The sequence below is a fragment of the Bacillus rossius genome, chromosome 1, assembly GCF_032445375.1.
Source record: "Bacillus rossius redtenbacheri isolate Brsri chromosome 1, Brsri_v3, whole genome shotgun sequence".
Lineage (NCBI taxonomy): Eukaryota > Metazoa > Arthropoda > Insecta > Phasmatodea > Bacillidae > Bacillus > Bacillus rossius.
Window position 1 is genome coordinate 293,822,396 of NC_086330.1, and position 14,227 is coordinate 293,836,622.

Sequence of the window (14,227 nt, forward strand, 5' to 3'; positions counted from 1 at the left end):
CTTCTGAAAGTGGATTCAACAAATAAACAGCATTCAATGTTGAGGTCATTAATGCAGGATCCTGTCACAAAGCTGTACTGTTATTTTTTGGAGTCTGTACTCCCAGTTTTTAATTCTGTTAATGTGTATTTACAGCAGGAAGCCCCTGTCATACACATCTTGAGAAGAAAGTTTGTTGGTCTTCTGACAGACTTACTTATGAGGTTTATCAAACATCTGCTCTGAAACTTGGAGCCACTTCAATCACAGAGGTTGAATTTCAGAAAATTAAAAATCAAAAGTCTGATTCTGAGCTGGTGATTGGTGCGAAAACTAGGGCATACTTACAGGAAAAGTCTGTAAAAGATATAGATGTTAGAAATTTCTATTCTTCTGTGAGGGAGTTTTATGTTGCAGCTTGTATTTACATTTTGAAAAAGTTTCCTCTTACTGAGGTATTCTTAAAACATGCAGAGGTAGCCGACATTTCTGTTAGGCAAGATGATTCATTTACTTCTGTAGAGTATTTCGTCCATAGATTTCCAAAACTTATAGAAGAAAGTCAGCGTGACAGGCTCGAAGAAGAGTTTGCAGCCTATCAATTCGAAAATTTCACATACGACATTGTAAATTGTTCAAGGTCTGATGAAAGTTGGTGGAAAATAAGTCGGTTGAAAAATGAAAGTGGTCAAATTAAATACAGTGCCCTAAGTAAAGTTATGTTTGCATTATTGAGTGTCCCTCATGGCAATGCCTCCACAGAGTGAATTTTTAGTTCTGTGCGAAAAAATCATACTGAATTCAGGCCATCATTGTCAACAGAGTCTCTTTCTGCACTTCTAATTCAAAAAGTAAAGACTGCATCAGATGGGGAAGTGTGCTTCAAAAAACATTTTTCCCAAAAACAGTTGCAGGCTGCAAAACATGCAACGAAACAATATCTGACTGACTTCAAGAGTTTAATGTTAGTGTAAAGTGCATGACACAGACAACATTGATGTTTTATGTAAAGAGTGCATTTCTTCATTTCAAAATGCTGTTATCAGTGGGCCTATGCTGAAAAATGTAGTTTGATGTATGTTCTGTAGTGTTATTAACAAGGGTGTTGGGGATGGGGTGACTAAACACCCCCCCTCCCCCGGCAACTCACCACACCGAATCCTGGATATGCCTCCGAGTGATTACTGATGACTGGCATGAAAGGTTGGCAGCTATGCAACTACCTGTTCGATTGTTTACAGTGTCACAGAACTGGCTACCTCCCCCTACTGCGGGGGGGGGGGGGGAGGGAGAAGATAGTGTGATGGTGTGTGTTTTTTATTAAATAGTTTTAAATATTTAAAAAAATATTTTATTTACTTCAACTACTTGTCACGACTTTAAAAAAACTCTTTTTATTCGATATGAAGTGCATCTCGTAGCGGCAGTAATGGCTGAGGTGAGTGTTGTAACTGCATCATATAGCGATCAGACATTAAGTTGAAACTTAAAGTGTTAGGCCTCTTTCACACTATACGGTTTTTTTGCCGTCCGGGAACCGGACGGCAGTACTGCCGGACAAGGAAAATTTTTTCATCCCTTTCACACTACACAATATTCGTCCGGTATTTCATCGGTTGTTGCAGCCATGGACAGACGGCAGAAATTATGCGCTGTGCTAAGTTTGGTCCAAAGACGTAAAAAAAAGCGAAATAGACGGTTTTGGATACATCCTCTGTTAGTGAGAAGAGATGAAAAAGGAGCATTTTGTATATTTCAAGAACTGAGACAAGATGAAGATAAATTTTTTAATTATTTTCGGATGTCAGTGACAACATTCGATGAACTTCATGGTCTTCTGAAAGTTCATTTGCAGCATCAAAACACGAAGCTAAGAAACTGTATTCAGCCCATAGAAATGCTAGCTGTATCACTCCGGTGAGTATTGTTGCAAAGTAATAAAATAATGGAAAACCCTAAAACATGTTTCTATAAAAATTACAATTTTTTAAGCAATAAACAGGACTTCTGAAAAAATTATTATTTAAAGCAATTAAAAATAGTTCAGTAAATATGAATGAGAAATATCTAGTCCGAAACAAAACAATAATAATCTAATAATTACAGAAAAATTAACAATTATAAAAAAATTAACACGCTTTTATTCTAATTCAAAAACTTTGAGATTAATATAATAGTTTTAAAAAGTATCAAAGCATATTTCTGCTTAAATTCTGTTTGTATTATGACATAGCATAATTAGGTAGAAGTAACACTAAAAATCAATATCTTGCATTTCTGACAAACATGTTAAAGTCGAATCAGCAGGTGAAGGTGTCTTCGTGGCCGATGTAGATGTACCATGTAGCCATTCAGGTGTAGTGGACTCATTTTGAGTTGCTGAATCAACAGAATGGGAGGTCTGTACTGGAAAGACTGTTTTAGACGTATGCTGCTGAGGAGTCGTATGTATAACACTAGGTTCAAAGCGTGCTTGAGGTTGCGAAAACTGAGTGGACGAGTGAGGGTAATGGTGAAAATTAGGTGGACTCACATGGGTATAATTATGATAAATGGGCACTCCTTGAATGTCCAAGCCTTGTCTAGGAGGAAGAACAGTCATAGTAGCATTTTGGGAACTAACTTTAGTGCCTGTAACACTGCCATCTGGAAATCAATGAATTGTTCATTTGTTAACATTTTCATTGATGGCAAAAGTCCTTTAAAAAAGTTTAAATGAGGGTCTTCGGGACTGATGGTTTCTTCCACAGCCTTTAGCATTCGTGTTTCAAATTCGTCGAGCTTCCTTTTTCTTCGTCCCTTATTACCTTGAGCCGTGGAAGTGTCTACATTTACAGAAGTCCCTGAATCACTTCGCTTTTGCATGGTTGTCTTTTCAGTGGGTCTTATTTGCTGTTCCACTGCTGCGTCTGCTTCTTCATAACCCTGTTCTTCAGTAAATGTCTCTGATGTACTGTTATCTGGGAGGTTGTCAGTATTCTTCTGTGAAATATTGCGTTCTTCTGCCTCAAAGCTAGAATCACTCGGCCGATGTTCACATATTTTTTTCAAAAACATCAATTCGTCGTGATATATGTATTTTCTGATTTTGTTAGCACCTGAACCAGATTTTTGGCCTTCTTTGAGTTTTCTATTCGTTTTCATCCAAGAGTCTCTTATATTGTTCCATTTCTTCATGATTTGTTGCCCTGAAAGAGAAATTACATTGTTAGAGTTATTTTGTTTTTAAATATGACATGATCATTTGTATGATGTCTTTTTGTGTTTCTTAATGTAATGTTTTATTAACAATTAATTATAATTCTAGGTACCTAGCCAGTGGATGCACTTTCATGGACCTACATTATTCGTATAGAATGGGAGTATCAACAATAAGCAAAATTGTCAGAAATGTTTGTTCTGCAATCTGGACCATTCTTCATGAACAATGCATTACAAAACTATGCAAGGAAAAATATGAAGCAATTGCAAATGATTTTGAGAAGAAAGCGAATTTTCCGCATTGTATCGGCGCAGTAGACGGGAAGCATGTCAGAGTAATAAAGCCAGAAGATAGTGGGTCAATGTACTTCAATTATAAAGGTTACTTTTCTATAGTAATACTAGCTGTTACTGATGCAAACTATCGATTTACATACGTCGACATTGATTCCTACGGATCAGAAAGTGACCCTTCTATTTTCAAGCAATCTTCTTTGTGGAAAGGTTTAGACAGTGGTCAGATTTTACTGCCAGATGAAAGACCTTTGTATGGAAGTGAATCGCCTAAAGTACCTTACTTCTTTTTGGGAGATGAAGCTTTTCCTTTGTCGACAAAGCTCATCCGTCCTTTTGGAGGCGTTCATCTTGATGTAAGAAAAAGGGTATTCAATTATCGGCTCAGCAGAGCAAGAAGATATGTGGAATGTTCTTTCGGGATACTGACCAATAAATGGAGAATTTATCCATCGACCACTGAATGTTAACATTGATTTTGCGGTAGACATTGTCAAAGCTTGTGTTGTACTTCATAACTTTGTGCGCGACAGAGACGGATATAGCTTTGAAGACACAACGTCAATTGTTGGACTTGAAGATCATTCAGTTGGTGGATAGCCTATTCGTGGAGGAATAAAGTCAAACATGCTACGAAACGTCCTGGCTGATTACTTCCTAACGGATTTTGGTGTACTATCGTGGCAGATGAAAAATATATAAACTGACACAATGATGCGTCTCATGATATGTTTTCGTACTGTACTGTACTGCACTTACGAGTTTTATTTACATGTATGTCTAAATACGTTACAAAAATATTTTTTTAATAAAACAAACTGTATCAATTCAATTCTTTAGCCTCGCATACATTATATTAATAATTAAAATTTATCATATAACATAAATGGTTGGGATTTAATTTGCCCATTTTAGTTTTAAAATTAATTGTATTAAAATACAAGAACCATAATATATCTACTGCAACCAACATCAGCCTATAATTATTATGTGCTACCTACAACAGTGCTAAGAAATGATGTGTAAAACTGTTGGGAAAACTTAATTGTTAAAATTTGAATAACCTTTAAAAACATATTGTTGGCTACATACGTTTCGTATCTCAAGAATGTGTACTTATTTATAATTTCCAACTTCTCTTTAAAATTTAACTAATGGCGAAATTAACTTACCAATACTCTTCTTTTCGGAAGGTGTTTTACTGTCGAAATCCCCAACAAACTCGACACAAACTTGGCGCCATGCTTCTCTTGTGAGGTTTCTGTCCTTGTAAATCTCCATTGTTTTATCCCACAAAACAGGTCTTTCGTGAACTAAACATATTAATTTGTCCACGTCGATGTCAAGATCACTCATTTCTATGCAACTATGCAACAACACTTCTCATGAGCTGAAGACCGCCGGATGTACTGTACGGCAAACTGCCGGAAAGTGTGAACGCTCCAATACTGCGCAGTAAACTACTACGCAGTTATGCGGCTATTTCGCCGTCTGGCGACCGGACGATTGTAGTGGCAATCCGGCGAGTCATCAGGCAGCCGGACGGCGAAACTGCCGGAGGTTCGTAGTGTGAAAGCTCCCATTCCCCTCAATGTACCTCGCTGCCGTCCAGTTCCCGGACGGCGAAAAAACCGGATAGTGTGAAAGGAGCCTTATGTGTTGGATGTGGTCTCTCTCGTGAAGAGCGGGCACATCTAATACTGTACAAATGTGAATCTGCATTTTTGTTTCTAGCATAATATTCTCGTGTACGATTAAGGCTGCATCTGTTTTTTTCTTTCATTAAAAATTTTAGGAGGACCGAAATATTTACACAAACATTTAAAATATCTGCTTCCATGCAGATTTTTAAACATTAACACGCGAACATGTTCCTACTTAGAAGAGATACATATCTACTTATGGGTTAGGACTCTGAAACATTTCTGGTTCCTGTGACTACTATGAAGTACGTAGTAAGTAATTAATTTTGATGGAAGAAAAAGTTATTAAGTATTATTACTATAACCATCGCATCCTCAAAGCTGAGACTTTGTTGTAAATAGTTTCTGTTTTTTGATGTATAGTTTCCATTTTTTGCTGTATAGTTTCAGTTTTTGCTGTATAGTTTCCGTTTTTGTTGTATAGTTTCCGTTTTTGTTGTATAGTTTCCGTTTTTGTTGTATAGTTTCCGTTTTTGTTGTATAGTTTCCGTTTTTGTTGTATAGTTTCCGTTTTTGTTGTATAGTTTCCGTTTTTGTTGTATAGTTTCCATTTTTGTTGTATAGTTTCCATTTTTGTTGTATAGTTTCCATTTTTGTTGTATAGTTTCCATTTTTGTTGTATAGTTTCCATTTTTGTTGTATAGTTTCCATTTTTGTTGTATAGTTTCCATTTTTGTTGTATAGTTTCCATTTTTGTTGTATAGTTTCCATTTTTGTTGTATAGTTTCCATTTTTGTTGTATAGTTTCCATTTTTGTTGTATAGTTTCCATTTTTGTTGTATAGTTTCCATTTTTGTTGTATAGTTTTGTTTTATGTGTATGTTTTTTTCTTTTCTTGAGAATTTTTTTTTTGTAGCATCCGAGCTTATTTCAATAAATATGATTATACCTACTGCTTATTATTTTTAATAAATAACCTTTATTCATCAAGTTAATCATATTAAAAAGAGTGAAATTATACGCAAAATTTAAATATCTGCTTCCATGCAGCTTTAAAACACGACTACGCAAACATGGACTTGTGAGGACTCTGAAAAAATTCTGGTCCTGAATGTAGTAAATAAATTAAATTTACTAATTTTTTAAAATTATTATTACTACAGCCATCACATCTACAATGATGAGATGTTTAATTTAATATATGATAATATATATCTTGTTATATAAAAGTTTAAGGAAATGGTTGTGGACTTCGTGGATTTTTGTCTATAAGGTTCATAACAACACTGGCATGGAATTGAAACTCGACCTTACATACGTACACTAAGGTACTTTAGGATGTTGGTGATGACATAGGATGAAATCAATATGGCAATCTCCAGCAGACATAAACAAGATGGCTGCCTCAGGCAGGTGCTGGAAATGTTATAGCAGCATAATAAGCAATACATAGGATTGGGGTGCTAGATTATGAGATGATGGATAGAATTTACCCACTGGGTTATAATATTTATTTCTAAAGTGTATGTTAACTGATCCTCTGGGTCTTCAAAAAGTTATTTACCTAGCGTAAATCTGTTGTATACCCCCAACATGAGTTTTCAACATTGTGGCTTAGTTGGTAATAATTCTTTGTTCCAGAATTACTGTAGTACATCAACTGCAAGTTCCTGCTCCAGCACATCATCTTCCATGCCTCAAGAGGAAGCAAGTCCTTGGGATAGTTTTTTCACAAATTGTCTAAAGTTATGCCAGCGAAGGGGAAGTTGACGACCCACCATCAAAAAAAAAAGCTGCCAAAAGACGATGACTTGCAGGCAAGCCTTCGGGTTGCAGTCGACTGCTTGCGAGCCAACTCTCAGCTTGCTGCAAACAAATCGCAGGAGACTGAAGACACTCTGTTTGCACAGTCGATTTGCTACAGTGTGGTGAATTTACTGAAAAATTGTGACCCTCAAATTAAAAATTAAAATTAAAAAATTGAAATCTTTAGATTCTATTGAAAACAAATTTCAATACACACATAACTTTGTGGTTACTTAATGGTGTGTTTAAAATTAATTAAATAAATGATTTATATAATTCAACTAAGTGTTGCTGTTTCCTTAATACTGTGTGTCACACACAGCAGCAGTGGAGAATACATATACGCCTACAGTGAGTACCTGTGACTAAAGATACACACACATACATACATACATAGTGATGCTAAACTATAACTAGCATATCATGAATAGCTGAAAAACCTTAACAAAATAAATCACATTGCACTTATTTCTGTACAATTTATTTTTCATATATACTAGTCTAAAATGTATATTAATGAACAAGAAAACTTGCAAAAATTACAAAACAGGGTTGGTAAAACATGGAGTCAGTGAGAGTGAGATACACATCAACACAAAAATTGTTAAATTGATTGGGAATATCAAATTATTATTGTTTAAAACAATTTTTAAAGTCTTAAAAACTTTTTATCACTTTGCTAAAAAAAAAAAAAGTATGAACATGACTGATAATTGTACTAATGCAGTCATTTCAGCACAGCTGACAAGAACATAGGCTTTTCATGTTGCACAGAATATTAAGTAGTATTTGTGTAAAAAGTGTAGGACTACACTTTTTAAAAATGGCATGTCACAGCTCGATCAAACACATGATAAAAAATTTAAATTGATCATATTATAGATATTGTAGTAAACCTTGCATAAAATATAATGGTACCATAGATGGTAATTACTACTATAAAATATAATTCCCAATAAAAACAACAGTAGTGAGAAAAATGTGTTTATGTAAGAATGCACATTAATTAACACAATCTTTATACCATACTTTACATTAAATTATGCTCAAAGAATATCAATTAAAAATTCCTTACAACTTACATCAATTAAACTACTCAAAACGGCACACGACCACGACTGATGTGTGCATACTGCCAGTCAGCACTGCCAGTCAGCTCTGCCCTCAGGAGACAAAAAATATTCCTGCAGTGTGTCCCGTTGCAGCGCTGCTGTACGAGCCATATTATTATACCCCCATCTATGGCTTTCCAGGCAGCTTGATGTGTCTTCGTTCCTGAACTGTCCAGGCACAACATTACCATCTTTGTATACTGTATCCCCAAACTGTGAAGGGCAGTAACGCCCCATGTTTGTTTCATGGACCTTAATGTAATTGTGCAAGTGTAGCCAGAACTATATGTTCGGCATTGGTAGGGGACACAACAATAACTTGCCGAAATATGCGCCATCTAGCAACTAATATGCCAAATGCACTTTCAATAGTCCTACGAGCTCTTGACAGCCTGTAGTTAAAATTGCGGCATTCATCGTTTAGATTTCTTCCAGGGTAAGACCTCATAATGTGACTTTTCAGAGGAAATGCTTCGCCAGCAATAAAGCAATACTTGAATTTTTCTTGTGTGTTCGGGAGGTAGCCTTCCCTAGGAGCATCTATGACTTGTATTCTGCTGTCCAATAATGCCCGACCAAAACCTGACATTCCTAAAACACTACAGTCACTTTCACTTCCGTATGCGCCAACTTCTACAAAAGTAAAATTATACTTGGCATCACATGCTGCCATTAAGGGTGTGCATCAGATGGAGTTAAACTTTCTAATACAGTCATCCAGGATTCGGAAGATTACTACTATACTTTTACACGTTTAGCATTTCTGTTGACGCATTAAAAGTTGTGGCCGGCAGTTTGTAGCCGACGGACGTGTGCGCGCGCGCTCCTCATACATCATCGGTTATCTTGATCTATTTTGGTATACCATCGTCTGTTGGTGCATCAAATATTAATTCTTCTATCTTAGATCAATCTGATTTCCGGGGTTTTCTGCCCCTTAATGAACCTCTCTCTTTAAAGTCAGTGCAGGTCGTCCGCACGGAAATGTTTTGATCGCCGACCAAGAAATCAGGATCCAGTACTAGTGCGACTCACGAACAGCCCACGTTTGAAATTACCAAGATGGAAATTATGAAGCCTGATGCTCATAAACTTGAAGTTTTAATTAAAAAGGTTGAACTGCTTTGCAACAAGGTTGATGATCTTCAAAATGAAAATGCGCTACTCAAGTGCTTGCTTAGCGACTCGCGTTCTGAAACGGCCGAGATAAAACAAGAACTCATTTTAATCAGAGAAAGTTTGATAGTCAATAATAAAAGTGAGCTATCTTATAGCCATGCATTAAAGAAGTCTTTGAGCGGAAAAAAAAACTGAACGCGCAGCAACACAGAGCGTCTCGGGTAACGGGAGTCCGTCCAGTGGCCTACACCTGACGTAGCATGAAAAAAGTGATGTCACCAACAATAAAAAACAAAGCGTCGACAGCAACGGTTTCATCACAGTGCAACATGGGCGCAAGTCTCAAATCAAAGATTCCAGTGAAACCAAACTAGAAAATGATAAAAATAAAACTCTCATGAAAGTGGGAATACGTAATGTATCCACTCTCAAAATGCTACCGAAACCTATGTTTAAAATAACAAAAGCTCTCTTCGTAACTAGATTTGACCCAACCGTCCAAGATCAGGAAATTGTAGATTACATATCAAATGAACTCAACCTGGCTCAAGTGAAAGTGACCAAAATCAAAACTAAATTTAATTCATATGCTTCCTTTCATGTTCAGGTTTTGGAAGAAGCCTTTAGCCTTATAAATAATATTGTATTCTGGCCAAGTGGTTGTTTGATAAGCCCGTTCTACGGTAAACTGCACCATGAGCAAATCCTAATCGCTGGTTCCCCACCCGAGGTGCTTAATACATCCACCTCCACTGCTACATCTGCTCCTACGTCTTTCTTAGCGCCTGGAGGGGCGTCTCACTAGTTCAGTGTGAAATTTAACAAGGAGTTTAATCTATTTTACCAGAATGTAAGAGGCCTGAGAACCAAAGCAATTGAATTTTCTGAAAACATCTCACGTAGTGATAATGATTTAGTATGTCTAACTGAAACGTGGTTCACCGATAATAGTCTAAATTCTCATTATTTCAACAATAATTAGCTTATTTACAGAACTGATAGGGACCCTATATTAACTTTGAAGAATAGAGGTGGTGGTGTCCTGACTGCTGTTAATAAACATAAATTCAAAAATGTAACATCTACGCATGAATATGACTACCCAGGAATAGAAGCTGTCTGGATAAATTTAAAAACACATGATAAACTTTTAACAATTGGGAATATTTACATTCCCCCTCAAACAATTCCTTCAGTTTATGCATCATACTTTAAAGCCCTTGAAGATAAGTTTGTGAATTCTGATGTCTCTTTAATAATAATTGGTGATTTTAATGTTCCAGGCATTGACTGGTCTAAACTGCATAGGTACCCAAAATATAGTTCAATCAAATATTAATTTGAAAGCCAGATCATTAATCAACTTTGTATCAGCAAGAGGTTTAACTCAGCTTAATCATACTCAACCTTCAGCCCAACTCTTGGACCTATATTTTACTAATATTGAATCATGTCTGGTTAGCAAAGCTCTGGAACCACTAGTTAAAGAAGATAGTTTTCATTCTGCATTAGAGATAACCTTCCAATATGATGATATGTCAATAAACAATAACACATCTTCTTCATATAAAAACTATAAGATTGGTGACTACCTCGTCCTTTTTATTGCTCTTAGGGACCATGACTGGTCAATTTTATACAATTCTAAAAATATTAATACCATGGTTGACTACTTAACTTGTACAATGATGATCTCATAGAATTATATGTACTTACTACTATTAAAAAGGCTGCGAAGTATCCCCTATGGTATTCTAACCAGCTAATAAAATCTCTTAAGAAGAAATTGCACTATCATAAATTATATAAACGAAATCTGAATCTGTTTTACCATTCATTATTCTCAGATTACCGCAAGGAAACTAAAACACTTCTGCGTAGAGATAAAACAAACTGGCTTTGTAATATTAACAACAAAATTACACAAAACCCTAAAAAATTTTGGAATTATGTTAAAATAATGAGAAATGATTATAGTCAGCATCCCTCAATTAAAATTAATGACTCAATTACAGATAATAATAATTTAATTGTGAATTGCTTTGCTGAATATTTTTCAAGTGTCTATGCAACTCCTAATAACAAAAATAACCAATATATTTCCACTTGTAGTTCATACAATATCCCTATGTCTAGTATCTTAATTAGTCTAGTCCTTTGGAGTACAAAAACCTTAAAATCTACATTGTCCACAGGACCTAACATACCAAATTTTATTTTCAAAGTTTGCTCCTTAATCCTTGCTCCTCTCTTACAGCATATATATAATTTCAGTATTGTAAATAGCATCTACCCTGACAAATGTAAAATTGCCAAGGTTATTCCTGTACACAAAGAGGGCAAAACTTCTATTTTTTTCAAATTACAGGCCTATATCCCTTTTAAATGGATTTGCTAAAATATTTGATAAAATAATATTTAAACACATAGCGTTTAATGTAAATAATATATTGTTCGATTCACAACATGGGTTCAGAACAAGTAAAACAACCATGACAAACTTAGTCTCTTTTCTTAATCCCATTTATTCTGAAGTCATCACACGTGGTCAAGTAGATGTTTGTTACTTTGATTTAGCTAAAGCTTTTGACACTGTTAATCATCAAATACTACTTAGCAAATGTTCCAAAATTGGGCTAAGTGATAAATATTTATCATGGTTAACAAGCTACTTAAATAATAGAAACTTTTACGTTTCAGTACAGAATATAAATTCAGATCTCCACCCAACTCCTTCTAGCGTTCCTCAAGGTGGCACTCTATCTCCTTTACTTTACAATATCTACATTGATGATATAATATCTGGATTAAAGAACTCATGTTTGCACTCTTTTTGCTGATGACTTAAAGATATATAGAAAAATCACTTCAGATCACGACAGCTATCTACTTAAATGTGATATTACAGAAATTGCTAATTGGTGAACAAATAATTTGGTTAATCTAAACATGGAAAAAACTACTATCATTACCTCCTCTAGAAAAATCTACCCGTTGCAATATGTATACAAACTTGACAACTCATCTATTACTAAATCTCAACATGTGAAAGACCTAGGAATTTTACTTGATCAAAAATTATTTTTCCATCTTCACATTGAAAACATTATCTCAGTATCTAACAAAATACTTGGTCTAATTAAATTTATCACCTTCAAAACCTCAAATATAGACTCTATTCTCTCTCTCTATACAGCTCTAATACGATCGAAACTTGAATATGGTTCTATTATATGGAATAGCATCAATAACACTGACATTGAAAAGCTTGATAGGATTCAATCTAAAGTATCTGACTATATTAACAAAAAATTAAATACAATCAATAACATAGATTTGAATTCCCTCCTCGGTTCATTGTCAACTAGAAGAACGATATTAGATGCCATATTTGTTTTCAATTGTTATAATAGTAATCTTATATGTCCTCATATATTTGATGTTACTGGCATTAAAATTCTTCATTTAATAGCCGTAAACCACTATTTTGTGCACACTCTTAAATACAAATAATATTATATTTAGACTTGTTAATTTCAATATGTATGTTCATCACTTACAACCTACCAGAGAGAAAAAAATTGTTAAAAAAATTATTTTTTCGGCATCTAAAGATTAATTATCTTTATGCTCTAATGTTTTTTCCCTAAATTATTTAATACTTCATATATTAATATAAAATTTTATATCAATCTATGGATACTAACTATAATTATCTACATAATATTATATGTTCTGTACTTACCTTAGTAACATGTAGTATATTTCACAGTGTTGTAATGCATTATATTTCCTTTTGTATTAACTTTTACTTTATATTTAAATTATTTACAATAGGTATATCTTCAGATGGTGTGTCCTTCGTCTGTGTCAATGTTCTAATTCTTTTTGTTTTGTATTTGTTGTCATTTTTTGTGTTTGTTTGTTTTTATGTATGGTCGCTACTACCCCGGCTCATCGCTGTTGGTAGTCATCTCACAACTTTAATAAATAAATAAATAAATAAAATAATAAATGTTGGTGAACATTTTAAATGCATAACATTTTGAAAATATAAATTGAAAGTTGCTTTAAAAGCATACTGTAATTGCTATTTTTAGTCATTTTCAAACGGCATTGTAGCCAAGAAATATACACAATTCTCCATTCTGTTTTAATAGGCAAAAATTGTAGTTCCTCGCCAGAAACTTTGTCGCTTTGTCCCCCATTGTCTCCGCAACAAATTTCAAGTAATCTTCCTAAACCGAAGGCACTACACGCGTTTATAGCATACTGCTGGGCGCGCCGGACTGCCGTGTCTGTGTGAGAATGGAACAAGAGATACTCGCGGTTCCTATCTTGGAATGCGAAGAAGCGTCAAAGAGGAGACGAAGAAAGATTGCTTCCTGACCCGGCGCGCCGCGGCGTTGCTGCCGTAAGCTAAGATTACGAGGAAGTATTACCACCCTCGTAAATAATTCCCATCTTACTCGCTAAAGATTCCAGTTCGGCTCTACGATTCGTTAGCATCATTTCGCAGGACTAACGGAAGTCAAGCAAGGGAGGATTGTATTTATCTGCACACAGAAAAAAAAGACGGGCACCAGTTTGGCTTCATAACACCAAAATATTGTAAGTTTTGAAATAATTTAAGACAGTGAACCATAAAACTATTTGGTTTGTTATTTTAATAGCTAGTAGAAAGTTAGAAGAAAGCAAAATTTTTTTTTAACATATAACATCATTGCCGTACTTCGATGCTCTGAAATTTTACACAATCGGTTTTTAATTTATCGGGTCGCCGAATAGTTGATGTCAACTATTTTTTTCCAGAATTTGAAGCAACTTTGTGATCATGGTCCGTTTGGCTGCACTCTAAACAATATGGACATTGTTGGAGAAAAATGGCTCGGGCAAATATCTATTTTCACTTTTCAGTGTAATATGTGTAATTTTACTCAACAAATACAGACAATACAGATAAAAATCAGATGGATGTAAATACAGCAACTGTTACTGGTATCATGTGTATAGGAGTGGGACATCGCCAGCTGGAAGAGCTAACTGCAGCCATGAATATACCAGCTATGTCAG